The sequence below is a fragment of the Hylobates moloch genome, unplaced genomic scaffold (genome assembly GCF_009828535.3).
Source record: "Hylobates moloch isolate HMO894 unplaced genomic scaffold, HMol_V3 SCAFFOLD_5, whole genome shotgun sequence".
In the NCBI taxonomy this organism is placed as follows: Eukaryota; Metazoa; Chordata; class Mammalia; order Primates; family Hylobatidae; genus Hylobates; species Hylobates moloch.
The window spans coordinates 15,060,094-15,075,166 of NW_026652280.1; positions in this window are offsets into that span (position 1 = coordinate 15,060,094).

A 15,073-nucleotide genomic window follows, 5' to 3' on the forward strand; every position below is an offset into this window, starting at 1 on the left:
TTATATATCCTAGAAACAAACACTTTGCTTGGTATTTGTTGTCATTGTAGTTTGTATATTCATCCTCTTCATGGGATCTTTTTGAGAGGGAAGTTTTTAATTTTGATGAGGTTTAATTTATGTTTTTTTCTTTCCTTTTGGGGATTGTAGTTTTGGTGTCAGGTCTAGAACTCTTTGTTTAGCCCTAGATCTTGAACATTTTCACCTATATTTTAACTAAATTTTATAGTCATATGTTCTGCAGATATGTCATGATCCATTTCATGTTAACATTTAGGTTGAGTTTCATGTTTTGCCTGTGGATGTCCAATTACTTAAGCACTGTTTATTGATTTATTCATACATTGAATAGCTTTTAAACTTTTGTCAAAATTCATTTGGCCACAGTTGTGTGGGTCTATTTCCAGGTTCTCTGTGATTTTTGTTTTACATACACATTTAACATCATTCCATATTCCCAGTGGAATAATCAGTTATGATTATTTTATGTCTATCTTTGTCTCTAGTAATTTGCTATAAAGTAAACTTTGACCACAATTTGATTGCCGTCCCCCTTAAACTTACCTTGTGAGTGCTTCTGTCTCTACTGGATACTTTCAATCTCATACACTTTAATATACCTTTATCCAAAGTAAATCACAACCTAGTTGATATTAATACAAATATATGAAATAATATTTTCTTGTATAATGCATGGCTACTAATTACTTGGCAAGATTCCCCAGGAATTAAGGAAATAAGTGTATGTATATGTAAATCTCAAGTGATTAAAGAATCTTTATTTTCTCAGCATCATCCCTGCATTGTTGACACATGCTATCATATAATCTAGTTAAGGAGGCGTATTCCTACATAGGAATTATTCTAGGTAAGCCATGCTGAGAAAGAGGAGTTATTACGTGGGGGATACTAGATGTTTTATTATGATAACTCAAGAGCACACAAAACAGTCTGTTCTTAGAAATTGAACAACTGGAATAGAAGTCACACAGGCTATAGAAAGGAAAACCGAAGTTAGGACATTCTTTTCCATAGTAGTAATAAGTAATTCTAGGCCCAGGAGAAATAATAATAACTAATATTTATATAACGATTTAGAGCTTGGAAATCACTTTTAGAAATTAACTTTTTAAATCTTTCTCAAAAATCTGAGATTATTAACATTTTATATATTAGGAAAGTTCATCTTAGAGAAATTGAGTGATCTGATATATCACATTAGATCATAACCTGAGCCACAACCTAGAATGTGGATCTACTAAACGCCAAGTCTATGCTGATGCATGAGAGAGCAGAGAGAAATCTCAGAGAGAAATTTCTGTCTTTGGCCTACCTCTCTCTCCCTGGCCAAGTTTCTGCCTCATGAAGGTGGTCAAAAGTTGCCACTAGATTCATGGGTGTTGTTACTCAAAAAAGGTGAGCTAATATAAGTTGGCTTATCATTCTTATTAGTACTAAATATGCATTTAACAAGGTAAAATAAAAGTTGATTGAGGATTATTGATGAATGAATAAAAATGTTTTGGACTAAAGTCATAAAGCTTCATATTGCATCTTACATTCTTACCCTATAGAGAAAGAACAGCTTCAAGTATTTGAAAATGAAAAATTACCTTCTTGATCAGGAATATGGTGAATGTGTACCTTCCACATGATGATCTTAATTATTAAATAGTTAAAAAAAAACTTAAAAATTTGAGAGAAGAACCATACATAGAAATTGCAACATTTGAGTTTTTTTATTAACTTGAACAAAGTAGTGAATTCCATGAAAACAGCATGCCTCCTAAAATTCACGTGATAGCCTGAAGAAAAGCATTTACCAGCTGAAGAAATTTAAGCCTGCCCTGAAGTCCTATTTATTTCGTAAAGACATAGTTCTGTTTCCCAAAAAGCATTCAATATTTTTTAACCATACCTTAGCAGAATTTTGCCCAGCAGTAATATTTTAATGTGTACAAACTCTATGAATGTGCAGAACATTTAAAAATCAATTGTGAGTATAGGATATTAACATATAAAACAATGATGTCTTTAATTTTAAGTGTGTTTGCCCTTCAAAGTAGAATGTGAACATTTTCAAAGTTATAACAATTCAAATGTTAGCACCAGGCAGTGTTTTCCCATCATAAAGCAATACTTTGGATGAGGATGCTTTACCACTATTAACAAAACATCTGTTGGAGCCTCAGCAATAAAGACAAATAGTTTCCTCTCTAATTGTTTGTATGTGAAATGAACACTGGGTTATTCAGAGAAGCCCAGGCCATGACTGACACACAGCAGAAAGAAGAAGAAGAAGCTGTGCTTGGACAAGGGCACAGTTCTGCTGTGAGCTGCCTTCTATGAGGCACTCTGTCATTGAAATTGAAGTAGAGGTCAAGACAAAACAGATCCAAGCAGTTGCATGGGATTCCTATGTTAGAAAATAATGACAATAATTCTGTCTCTTAAAAAGGGAAAATGAGCTGATATGGCTCTTTCTCCTATTTCTCAGTAAACCCTGAGTAACCCCAGGTTGATGGATATACTAGTGATGACATAAACCCTTCTGAACTTAACATCCTGTTTAAGGTGATCCTCTTTCAGACTTAACGATCCAAATATGTATTTCACACTTTCTGCAGTCAGAATCACCTTTTGATTACATTTTATCAATGATATCATTCAATTATCTCAAATGACTTAGACCTTTTTTTTCTAAAAATGTAAGATATAGTGGCTTTTAAATATAATGGCTACTAAAATGCCTCATTTAAATATTTCTCTAAGATCTGCTCTATTAGTGCAATGAAAACCAGGACTATACTCTGCAATCTCATGATAGAGAAGAGAGCTAGATTTTCAGAATATCCACACCAAATTGTTGAAAGTCTTTGGAAGTTGCAATGCATATAGAAGCTGGCAGTTGAAAATCTTCTGACCTCTTTGTGACTTTCCTGAAGTGAGCTCCTTCAATGAGATCAATGACAAGAGAAATGGTCCATGCTGGATTGATATTAAGGCTCACCTCTTTTCAATTCTTTTTCCAGTAGTCTCAGAGGAGGAAAAGGATCAGACATGCTCCCTTAATTTTGTTTCCTGGCAATTAACTCCCAGAATAACACCAAATAATTACAACCATAACATTGCAGAGAAAGTTAGAGTAGCAGTAAATGTTGCTAAGCTGTGAACTTTGACAAACAAACCCCTATAAATGGCGCAAGGCTGACTGGTATGCACCTGGTAGCATGCTCTGCATTGACACTCAGGTTTGGGGAAGAAGACAGCTTGTCATGCTGAAGGAAAAGTCTGATGTGTGAAGTATGACATTATGTTTTGGGAGTAAAGGACAGCAGAAATGATATACAGAAAGAATTCATTCAGAAGGAAACCAGTAGAAGCTTAAGTATCTATGGATGTTCATGTGCATCTATTTCTCTATTCATTTTATTTTATTTTAAGGAGAGAGAAAGGAGAGAGAGAAAGAAAAAAGAATAGTTTTCCTGTGTTGCTCTCCCTAAGGGGGCACAACAGAAAAGCTCAGGATGGCTCTGAGTTCTGGCATGGCCAAGTAAGCAGAAAATGAAATATTCTGTTTCACCAAACTGATAGCTGAGTATCTCTATGTCCCCAGGGACTAAGACTCCCTCAAACATTGTCAGTCAAAGAACCCCCACCCCACCCATACCAGTGCATGCATTCTGGATTCTTTATGGGTGAAAATCTAAATTTGTTAAGTATATTGACTTTGCTCTTGCTCATTCCCTTGTAATTAACTTTTTTTTCTTCAGTGTATGTTCCTCCGTTCACCCACAATTTTCCCATTTCAGTTAAACTGACCTTGCTTCGAGTAACACTGTGAGTATTGAACTCTGCAGGCTGCAAGTACTCTATTGCCAAGGCCTTTCTTAGATTTGCCTATTTTCACATTACCTTTCATTTTGTAAGGCCATGAATAAAGCAATTAATTGACAAAATTTGAATTAAGCTTTTAATGATTACTTCCTCCAGGAATTTTAATTTAATTACCTCCTCCATTTCCACATGTAACTATACTACTTTAACCCCAAGTAGTGAAAAATATGGAACTCTCCAGGGTGATAATAGAGAAGCCCTGGAAAAGAACTGTTTTTCTTAAAGCTCTTTGTGTTTTTCAAGAAGTAGCAAAATGGCCGGGCACGGTGGCTCACGCTTGTAATCCCAGCACTTTGGGAGGCCGAGGCGGGCGGATCACGAGGTCAGGAGATCGAGACCACGGTGAAACCCCATCTCTACTAAAAATACAAAAAAATTAGCCGGGCGTGGTGGCAGGCGCCTGTAGTCCTAGCTACTCAGAGAGGCTGAGGCAAGAGAATGGCATGAACCCGGGAGACGGAGCTTGCAGTGAGCCGAGATTGCGCCACTGCACTCCAGCCTGGGCGACAGAGCGAGACTCCGTCTCAAAAAAAAAAAAAAAGTAGCAAGATGATTCCACTAAAAATCTTTTCTATCAAGAGCCTTTTTCTGTGTGTGTTTAATTTACCTTCTAATACAGGTGGGATCTTTCTAAATCTCAAAACTTAAAAGCTTAGGATTTAGTAGTTTTCTGATAGTTTGGGACCAGCTATTCAGCAAAATATTCCCAAGCACCCTAGGCTTCTCATAATTAGGTAGCCGAAAATAAAAGTTATGGTTTGTATTAAAAAAAAATTCCCTCCCCTGATTGGGAGAAAATAGTGTCTGAATCTCAGATGGCAAATATAATACACATAATATGTACATGTGTACTTCCCCTTCATCTCTGATTATTGAAGAAAAACAGCAGTATAAAACTAATTATTGAGGCTCCTGCCCTGTCATTTAAAAAAAATCACATTAAAAAGTATCAGAACCAGCAATTCAATAACCCATCATAAATTAATTGAAGAATTCAAAAATCAGGTAACTAGAGAGAGAAAAAAACCCACTAGAATTTTTATTTTTGTTTTTTGGCATTATGTAATTTTTTTTTATTGTACTTTAAGTTTTAGGGTACATGTGCACAATGTGCAGGTTTGTTACATATGTACACATGTGCCATGTTGGTGTGCTGCACCCATTAACTTGTCATTTAGCATTAGGTGTATCTCCTAATGCTGTCCCTCCCCCTTCCCCCCACCCCACAACAGTCCCCAGAGTGTGATGTTCCCCTTCCTGTGTCCATGTGTTCTCATTATTCAATTCTCACCTATGAGTGAGACATGCAGTGTTTGGTTTTTTGTCCTTGCAATAGTTGACTGAGAATGATGATTTCCAGTTTTGTCCATGTCGCTACAAAGGACATGAACTCATCATTTTTATGGCTGCATAGTATTCCATGGTGTATATGTGCCACATTTTCTTAATCTAGTCTATCGTTGTTGGACATTTGGGTTGGTTCCAAGTCTTTGCTATTGTGAATAGTGCCGCAGTAAACATACGTGTGCATGTGTCTTTATAGCAGCATGATTTATAGTCCTTTGGGTATATACCCAGTAATGGGATGGCTGGGTCAAATGGTATTTCTAGTTCTAGATCCCTGAGGAATCGCCACACTGACTTCCACAATTGTTGAACTAGTTTACAGTCCCACCAACAGTGTAAAAGTGTTCCTATTTCTCCACATCCTCTCCAGTACCTGTTGTTTCCTGACTTTTTAATGATGGCCATTCTAACTGGTGTGAGATGATATCTCATTGTGGTTCTGATTTGCATTTCTCTGATGGCCAGTGATGATGAGCATTTTTGCATGTGTTTTTTGGCTGCATAAATGTCTTCTTTTGAGAAGTGTCTGTTCATGTCCTTTGCCCACTTTTTGATGGGGTTGTTTTTTTCTTGTAAATTTGTTTGAGTTCATTGTAGATTCTGGATATTAGCCCTTTGTCAGATGAGTAGGTTGCAAAAATATTCTCCCATTTTGTAGGTTGCCTGTTCACTCTGATGGTAGTTTCTTTTGCTGTGCAGAAGCTCCTTAGTTTAATTAGATCCTATTTGTCAATTTTGGCTTTTGTTGCCATTGCTTTTGGTGCTTTAGACATGAAGTCCTTGCCCATGCCTATGTCCTGAATGGTAATGCCTGGGTTTTCTTCTAGGGTTTTATGGTTTTAGGTCTAACATGTAAGTCTTTAATCCATCTTGAATGAATTTTTGTATAAGGTGTAAGGAAGGGATCCAGTTTCAGCTTTCTACATATGGCTAGCCAGTTTTCCCAGCACCATTTATTAAATAGGGAATCCTTTTCCCATTGCTTGTTTTTGTCAGGTTTGTCAAAGATCAGATAGTTGTAGATATGTGGCATCATTTCTGAGGGCTCTGTTCTGTTCCATTGATCTATGTCTCTGTTTTGGTACCAGTACCATGCTGTTTTGGTTACTGTAGCCTTGTAGTATAGTTTGAAGTCAGGTAGCATGATGCCTCCAGCTTTGTTCTTTTGGGTTAGGATTGACTTGGCGATGCGGGCTCTTTTTTGGTTCCATATGAACTTCAAAGTAGTTTTTCCAATTCGGTGAAGAAAGTCATTGGTAGCTTGATGGGGATGGCATTGAATGTATAAATTACCTTGGGCAGTATGACCATTTTCACGATATTGATTCTTCCAACCCATGAGCATGGAATGTTCTTCCATTTGTTTGTATCCTCTTTTATTTCATTGAGCAGTGGTTTGTAGTTCTCCTTGAAGAGGTCCTTCACATCCCTTGTAAGTTGGATTCCTAGGTATTTTATTCTCTTTGAAGCAATTATGAATGGGAGTTCACTCATGGTTTGGCTCTCTGTTTGTCTGTTATTGGTGTATAAGAATGCTTGTGATTTTTCTACATTGATTTTGTATCCTGAGACTTTGCTGAAGTTACTTATCAGCTTAAGGAGATTTTGGGCTGAGATAGTGGGGTTTTTTAGATATACAATCATGTCATCTGCAAACAGGGACAATTTGACTTCCTCTTTTCCTCATTGAATACCCTTTATTTCCTTCTCCTGCCTGATTGCTCTGGCCAGAACTTCCAGCACTATGTTGAATAGGAGTGGTGAGAGAGGGCATCCCTGTCTTGTGCCTGTTTTCAAAGGGAATGCTTCCACTTTTTGCCCATTCAGTATTATATTGGCTGTGGGTTTCTCATAGATACCTCTTATTATTTTGAGATACGTCCCATCAATAATTTATTGAGAGTTGTTAGCATGAAGATTTGTTGAATTTTGTCAAAGGCCTTTACCGCATCTAAGGAGATAATCATGTGGTTTTTGTCTTTGGTTCTGTTTATATGCTGGATTACATTTATTGATTTGCGTATGTTGAACCAGCCTTGCATCCCAAGGATGAAGCCCACTTGATCCTGGTGGATAAGCTTTTTGATGTGCTGCTGGATTTGGTTTGCCAGTATTTTATTGAGGATTTTTGCATCAATGTTCATCAAGGATATTGGCCGAAAATTCTTTTTTTTTGGTTGTGTCTCTGCCAGGCTTTGCTATCAGGATGATGCTGGCCTCATAAAATGAGTTAGGGAGGGTTCCCTCTTTTTCTATTGATTGGAGTAGTTTCAGAAGGAATGGTACCAGTTCCTCCTTGTACCTCTGGTAAGATTCGGCTGTGAATCCATCAGGTCCTGGACTCTTTTTGGTTGGTAAGCTATTGATTATTGCCACAATTTCAGAGCCTGTTATTGGTCTATTCAGAGATTCAACTTCTTCCTGGTTTAGTCTTGGGAGGGTGTATGTGTCGAGGAATTTATCCATTTCTTCTAGATTTTCTAGTTTATTTGCATAGAGGTGTTTGTAGTATTCTCTGATGGTAGTTTGTATTTCTGTGGGATCGGTGGTGATATCACCTTTATCATTTTTTATTGCGTCTATTTGATTCTTCTCTCTTCTTTATTAGTCTTGCTAGCAGTCTATCAATTTTGTTGATATTTTCAAAAAACCAGCTCCTGGATTCATTAATTTTTTGAAGGGTTTTTTGTGTCTCTATTTCCTTCAGTTCTGCTCTGATTTTAGTTATTTCTTGCCTTCTGCTAGCTTTTGAATATGTTTGCTCTTGCTTTTCTAGTTCTTTTAATTGTGATGTTTGGGTATCAATTTTAGATCTTTCCTGCTTTCTCTTGTGGGCATTTAGTGCTATAAATTTCCCCCTACACAGTGCTTTGAATGTGTCCCAGAGATTCTGGTATGTTGTGTCTTTGTTCTCGTTGGTTTCAAAGGACATCTTTATTTCTGCCTTCATTTCGTTATGTACCCAGTAGTCATTCAGGAGCAGGTTGTTCATTTTCCATGTAGTTGAGTGGTTTTGAGTGAGTTTCTTAATCCTGAGTTCTAGTTTGATTGTACTGTGGTCTGAGAAGACAGTTTGTTAAAATTTCTGTTCTTTTACATTTGCTGAGGAGAGCTTTACTTCCAACTATGTGGTCAGTTTTGGAATAGGTGTGGTGCACTGCTGAAAAAAATATATATTCTGTTGATTTGGGGTGGAGAGTTCTGTAGATGTCTATTAGGTCCGCTTGGTGCAGAGCTGAGTTCAATTCCTGGGTATCCTTGTTCACTTTCTGTCTCGTTGATCTGTTTAGTGTTGACAGTGGGTTGTTAAAGTCTCCCATTATTATTGTATGTGAGTCTAAGTCTCTTTGTAGGTCACTCAGAACTTGCTTTATGAATCTGGGTGCTCCTGGATTGGGTGTGTATATATTTAGAATAGTTAGCTCTTCTTGTTGAATTGATCCCTTTACCATTGTGTAACGGCCTTGTCTCTTTTGATCTTTGTTGGTTTAAAGTCTGTTTTATCAGAGACTAGGATTGCAACCCCTGCCTTTTTTTGTTTTGCATGTGCTTGGTAGATCTTCCTCCATCCTTTTATTTTGAGCCTATGTGTGTCTCTGCACATGAAATGGGTTTCCTGAATACAGCACACTGATGGGTGTTGACTCTTTATCCAATTTGCCAGTCTGTGTCTTTTAATTGGAGCATTTAGTCCATTTACATTTAAAGTTAATATTGTTATGTGTGAATTTGATCCTGTCATTATGTTGTTAGCTGGTTTTTTTGCTCTTTAGTTGATGCAGTTTCTTCCTAGCCTTGACGGTCTTTACAATTTGGCATGTTTTTCCAGTGGCTGGTACTGGTTGTTCCTTTCCATGTTTAGTGCTTCCTTCAGGAGCTCTTTTAGGGCAGGCCTGGTGGTGACAAAATCTCTCAGCATTTGCTTGTCTGTAAAGTATTTTATTTCTCCTTCACTTATGAAGCTTAGTTTGGCTGGATATGAAATTCTGGGTTGAAAATTCTTTAAGAATGTTGAATATTGGCCCCCACTCTCTTCTGGCTTGTAGAGTTTTTGCCAAGAGTTCAGCTGTTAGTCTGATGAGCTTCCCTTTGTGGGTAACCCGACCTTTCTCTCTGGCTGCCCTTAACATTTTTTCCTTCATTTCAACTTCGGTGAATCTGACAATTATGTGTCTTGGAGTTGCTCTTCTCGAGGAGTATCTTTGTGGCCTTCTCAGTATTTCCTGAATCTGAATGTTGGCCTGCCTTGCTAGATTGGGGAAGTTCTCCTGGATAATATCTTGCAGAGTGTTTTCCAACTTGGTTCCATTCTCCCTGTCACTTTCAGGTACACCAATCAGACATAGATTTGGTCTTTTCACATAGTCCCATATTTCTTGGAGGCTTTGTTCATTTCTTTTTATTCTTTTTTCTCTAGACTTCTCTTCTTGCTTCATTTCATTCATTTCATCTTCCATCGCTGATACCCTTTCTTCCAGTTGATCGCATTGTTCTTCACGTAGTTCTCGAGCCTTGGCTTTCAGCTCCATCAGCTCCTTTAAGCACTTCTCTGTATTGGTTATTCTAGTTATACATTCGTCTAATTCTTTTTCAAAGTTTTTAACTTCTTTGCCTTTGGCTTGAATTTTCTCTTGTAGCTCGGAGTAGTTTGATCGTCTGAAGCCTTCTTCTCTCAACTCGTCAAAGTCATTCTCTGTCCACTTTATTCCATTGCTGGTGAGGAACTGCGTTCCTTTGGAAGAGGAGAGGTGCTCTGCTTTTTAGAGTTTCCAGTTTTTCTGCTCTGTTTTCTCCCCATCTTTGTGGTTTTATCTACTTCTGGTCTTTGATGATGGTGATGTACAGATGGGTTTTTGTTGTGGATGTCCTTTCTGTTTGTTAGTTTTCCTTCTACCAGACAGGACCCTCAGCTGCAGGTCTGTTGGAGTTTGCTAAAGGTCCACTCCGGACCCTGTTTGCCTCAGATGGAAATGCAGAAATCACCCGTCTTCTGCATCACTCATGCTGGGAGCTGTAGACCGGAGCTGTTCCTATTTGGCCATCTTGGCTCCACCCTAAAACCCACTAGAATTTACCCTGGTATTAGAAGAAGCAATCGTCAGTAATATTATTTCCCTATACATAATGTGCCAAGGAAAATGTATATATAGACCCAAGAGGATGGTACATATTCCTAGGATCTTTTAAATGATAAGCTGTAGGCAGGAAAGAAAAGTAATGGCTATGGAGATGTGTTGTAAATAATGACTTGGACATGGATATCCATATGCTCTAGAATGTAACCTAGTTTGAAAGACAATAGTATGCTAAATTTATTCTTTTTGTCTTGACAGATTATTTAATTATTGATAGTAATACACTCTTGTGTATTCTGTAAAAATATGTAAGTTTAAGAGTAAAATCTTGGACAATTCCAGTCTATGTAGTGTCATTAAATGTCAAGGTGCCTCTTCAAACACAATGTAAACTCAGTCTCATTTACCTAAATCTTCTTAACATGCTTCTTAATAAAAATGTCCCCAATAGTTATTTTAAAAGGAGTCAACTGATAATAAAGACATTGGTTATGAAAAAAATTAGCCAGATAAGCTAACTTTGGTTTATATTGGATGTGATATGAATTAATGTGGGAATGACTCCTCAGATACATTGCAAAATTTGTGACACAAGAAGTTTGAGACTAAAGCAAATAAACAAAATAAACTGTTAAATAATAGTAAGGTGTCATTTTTTCTCATGTTCTTCTAATCCCATATTATGTTTGAGTTCTGAGTATGCAAACAATTGTGACCTCATGGTACAAGTCTGGCATGGAGTCACAAAGAAACACTAGAAATGCCAATCCAATCCTATGAATGATTTTAAAAAGCAATTAATTTATTTATTCTTCAGTAAAGTTCACTGTAGAAATGAAACATTTTCACCCATGTAGAAAGCACTTCGATACTTCTTGAAATTTGCATTTTCCATTCTGTATATAATATATGCATATATATTTCCTTTGAACATATGTCTGTGATCTATGTCTCTATATAAATGTATCTATATTATACACATATCTGCATATAAATACACTCACACATGCCTACACACACACAAACACACAGATGTGCACAAATGTGCACACACACCTCCCTCATGTACTCAACAGCTATCTTAGGCCAGACATGCTCATCTAACCTGATCAGTACCATTTCTCTCTCCTCTTTCATCCCTGAACAGGCTTGTATTCAGTAGATTAATTTAAACTATCATGTTTCTTTAGTTGTTTTCCTAATTCACTCATTAACAGCAACCTTTTCTCATTTGAGGATTGAGAGTTAGATGAAGACAAAACTTAATTTGTATGCTTTTATCCATTATATACTATCCCTTAACTGAATATTTGTAACTCTCTCCAACATATGTATATATTCCATTATCTTATCAATCGCAGTCCAAGCAAATGCTCTACTTCTTTTCTACCACACTAGATTGACTTCCTCTTGCTTCCTACATTGGTAGGGGCCAGCTCAAGACTACTACTCCTGATGAGTGATCAACTTTAGGATAAGATTCTGTCTTCCTAGACCCTCATGCTTCTGTTATAGGAATCAGGATAAATAGCACTCATAGTAAGATCTAGCTTCTCTATTTTTGCTACTGCCCATCGAGAAGGCTCAAGAGGGAGGAGTGATTCCTATTCACTTGATGTATGACCATACTTCCACAAGGTCTTACTTTTCCCAGAGATAAGGCAAGATAGAGTTCCAAGCACTGCAGATAAGACTCCCCACCTTTATTCAGGCCTCGAAGAGTCCATTTTCAGGGTCTACAGCATTTCCTAGACCCTCTGTATTGGACCCATCCTCCTATATTCCTGACATTGAGAGCCTTGAAACCACTGACTGTCTGGAGTTTACCAGGAGTTCTTTCTTCTCCATCCTCTGTTAATATGGCTGACCAAAAGAAGACTTGAACTCTTTAAATACGGCTCATAGTCTACTCCCTCCTTTGTCTCATCATAACTCATGAAACCCATCCACCCTACCTTCTGATAACATATTCATGGACCATGAGCAACTAAATTTCCTATATTATCAACTTTGGGCATTTACTTGACCTTATTGTTCTAATTCAAACTAGGATCTGTCTTGAGAACCCCACTTCCCTTGCAGTCTCAGACTGTATCTACTTTTCCTTCACTGGTACAGGCTTTGGAGAGTTATCTTCCTTAGTCCTCACTTTCACTTCCTGACTATTTTCTCTTCCTTGTCCCTAAAACTCCCATTTGAAAATTTTCACATCATCTCACTGTTCACACTGTATCACTCACTATCCATTTGTAATGCTGTATCTATAAAATCCAAATTACTTCCCTATCATTTATTTGTGATTTTGGCTCCTTTTCATTGTAACTTTCTCCCAAACCGTTGATTTCTTAAATCTTAGTAATTTCAAATACCTGTAGGTGATTGTTCCAAATCTCTTAACCCCATATCCTTTGTGACTTTGCCCTTTACCTCTTCACTCACTCCCATGGGCATATTCTAGACCAAAGGATTCTTAATGTAAAGAAATGTTGCCTCTGCAGGAAATATGTGCCCACATCTGGAGACATTTTTGTTGTCTCAAATGGGGAGGGAGGAGGATTGCTACTGACATCTAGTGAAAAGACCCAGATGCTGGGAAATATCATTCATTGCACAAGATAGCCCCATACAAACACACTCATAGACACACACAAAGAATTATGCATTCCACAATGTACATAGTTCTAGGGTTGAGAAATGCTGCTTCGAACTTATCATTACCAGTAAGTATAAGTCCTCTATAATGTCAATTTTAAGCATACTAAACTCTGACCATCCCTGCTCACTTTCCTGCTTATTTCCTCATATACTCCAAATTTAATAATTTTCTTTTCACCTGGACCTATAATTTATAGAGCCAATTTGTTTTGCCTTTGTATTTCTCATGCATCTCAACTTTTTACTTTACACAGAATCAATTTCATGCACAAACATTAAATTCAATCCCTTGAATATGAAGGGTCTTCAAAAAGTGTATGAAAAATGTGTATTCTGAAAAAAACATACATGTATTTCAGAAATGTTTACACCAAAATAAACTTGTAGTGACTTATTTTAACATATCTGAATGACATCTAGATTGAGGCACTAAAAAGAATAAGACATCAGCAAGAAAAGAGCCCTATCAGAGCAACACAAATTTTGCAAACACTGAAGCAAGAACAAACAAAAATTTATGGTTAAGCTGGGTGGTTAGAACAGTGAAATATTAGATGCTTTACAAAAACTTTATGTGGACAATGTCCCTAAGAAATAAGCAGTTTACAAATTGATAACTCATTTTAAGGGATGAGACCATGCTGAAGATGAAGTCCACAGTGGCAGACCATCCACATCTATTTGTGAGGAAAAAAATTCATCTTGTTTATGCCCTAATTGAAGAGGACCAAAGATCAATAACAGAAACACTAGGGAACACTGTAGACATCTCAACTGGTTCAGCTTACACAATTCTGACTGAAAGATTAAAGTTGAGCAAACTTTCCATGTGACGGATGCCAAAACCGTTGTTCCCAGATGAACTACAAACAACAGCAGGGCTTCCAATGGAAATGTTAAGCAAGTGGGATCAAGATCCTCAAGAATTTCTTTGAAGAATTGTAACAGGAGATGGAGCATGGTTTTACCAGTATAATCCTGAAGACAGCACACAGTCAATCCAATAGCTACCAAGAGGGGGAAGTGGCCCAGTCAAAGCAAAATGGACCATCAAGAGCAAAAGTCATGGCAACACTTTCTCGAGGGTCAAAGAAAAATAACATTTGCTTATTATGAGAGTGTGTTGAGAAAGTTTGCTGAAGCTTTAACAGAAAAACACCCAGGAGAGTTTCATCAGAGAGTTCTTCTCCAACATGACAATGCTTCTGCCCATTCCTCTCATCAAACAAGGTCAATTTTGTGAGATTTTCAATGGGAAATCATTAGGCATCAATTATACAGTCCTGATTTGTCTCTGCCTGACTTCTTTTTGTTTCCTAATCTTTAAAAATTCCCTTTAAAGGACATCCAGTTTTCTTCAGTTAATCATGTAGAAAAGACTGCAATGACATGATTAAATTTCCAGAATCCTCAGTTCTTTAGGGATGGACCAAATGGCTGGTATCCTTGATTACAAAAGTATCTTGAGCTTGATGGAGCTTATGTTGAGAAATAAAGTGTACAACTTTTACTCTTTTAATTCTATTTTTCCATGACCTTTTTGAAGTCCCCTCATAGATGCCTGTCTCCCTTACTTGTTCCTCATTGGCTTTATTAAACAGCTGTAAAAGGCAGTTCCATAACTGCGGCATTTTTTACCTTTCCTGTTTTTATACACTAGCACCTGTGCAGCTGCACATGGCTAGAGAAAAACGCAAATCCATTTTGACTGTTCTCATTTAAAATCGTGAGCCTGAATCTTTTTTTTATTATTATTCTTTAAGTTTTAGGGTACATGTGCACCACGTGCAGGTTTGTTACATATGTATACATGTGCTACGTTGGTGTGCTGCACCCATTAACTTGTCATTTAGCATTAGGTGTATCTCCTAATGCTATCCCTCCCCCCTCCCCCCACCCCACAACAGTCCCCGGTGTGTGATGTTCCCCTTCCTGTGTCCATGTGTTCTCATTGTTCAATTCCCACCTATGAGTGAGAACATGCGGTGTTTGGTTTTTTGTCCTTGTGATAGTTTGCTGAGAATGATGGTTTCCAGCTTCATCCATGTCCCTACAAAGGACATGAACTCATCATTTTTTATGGCTGCATAGTACGTGAG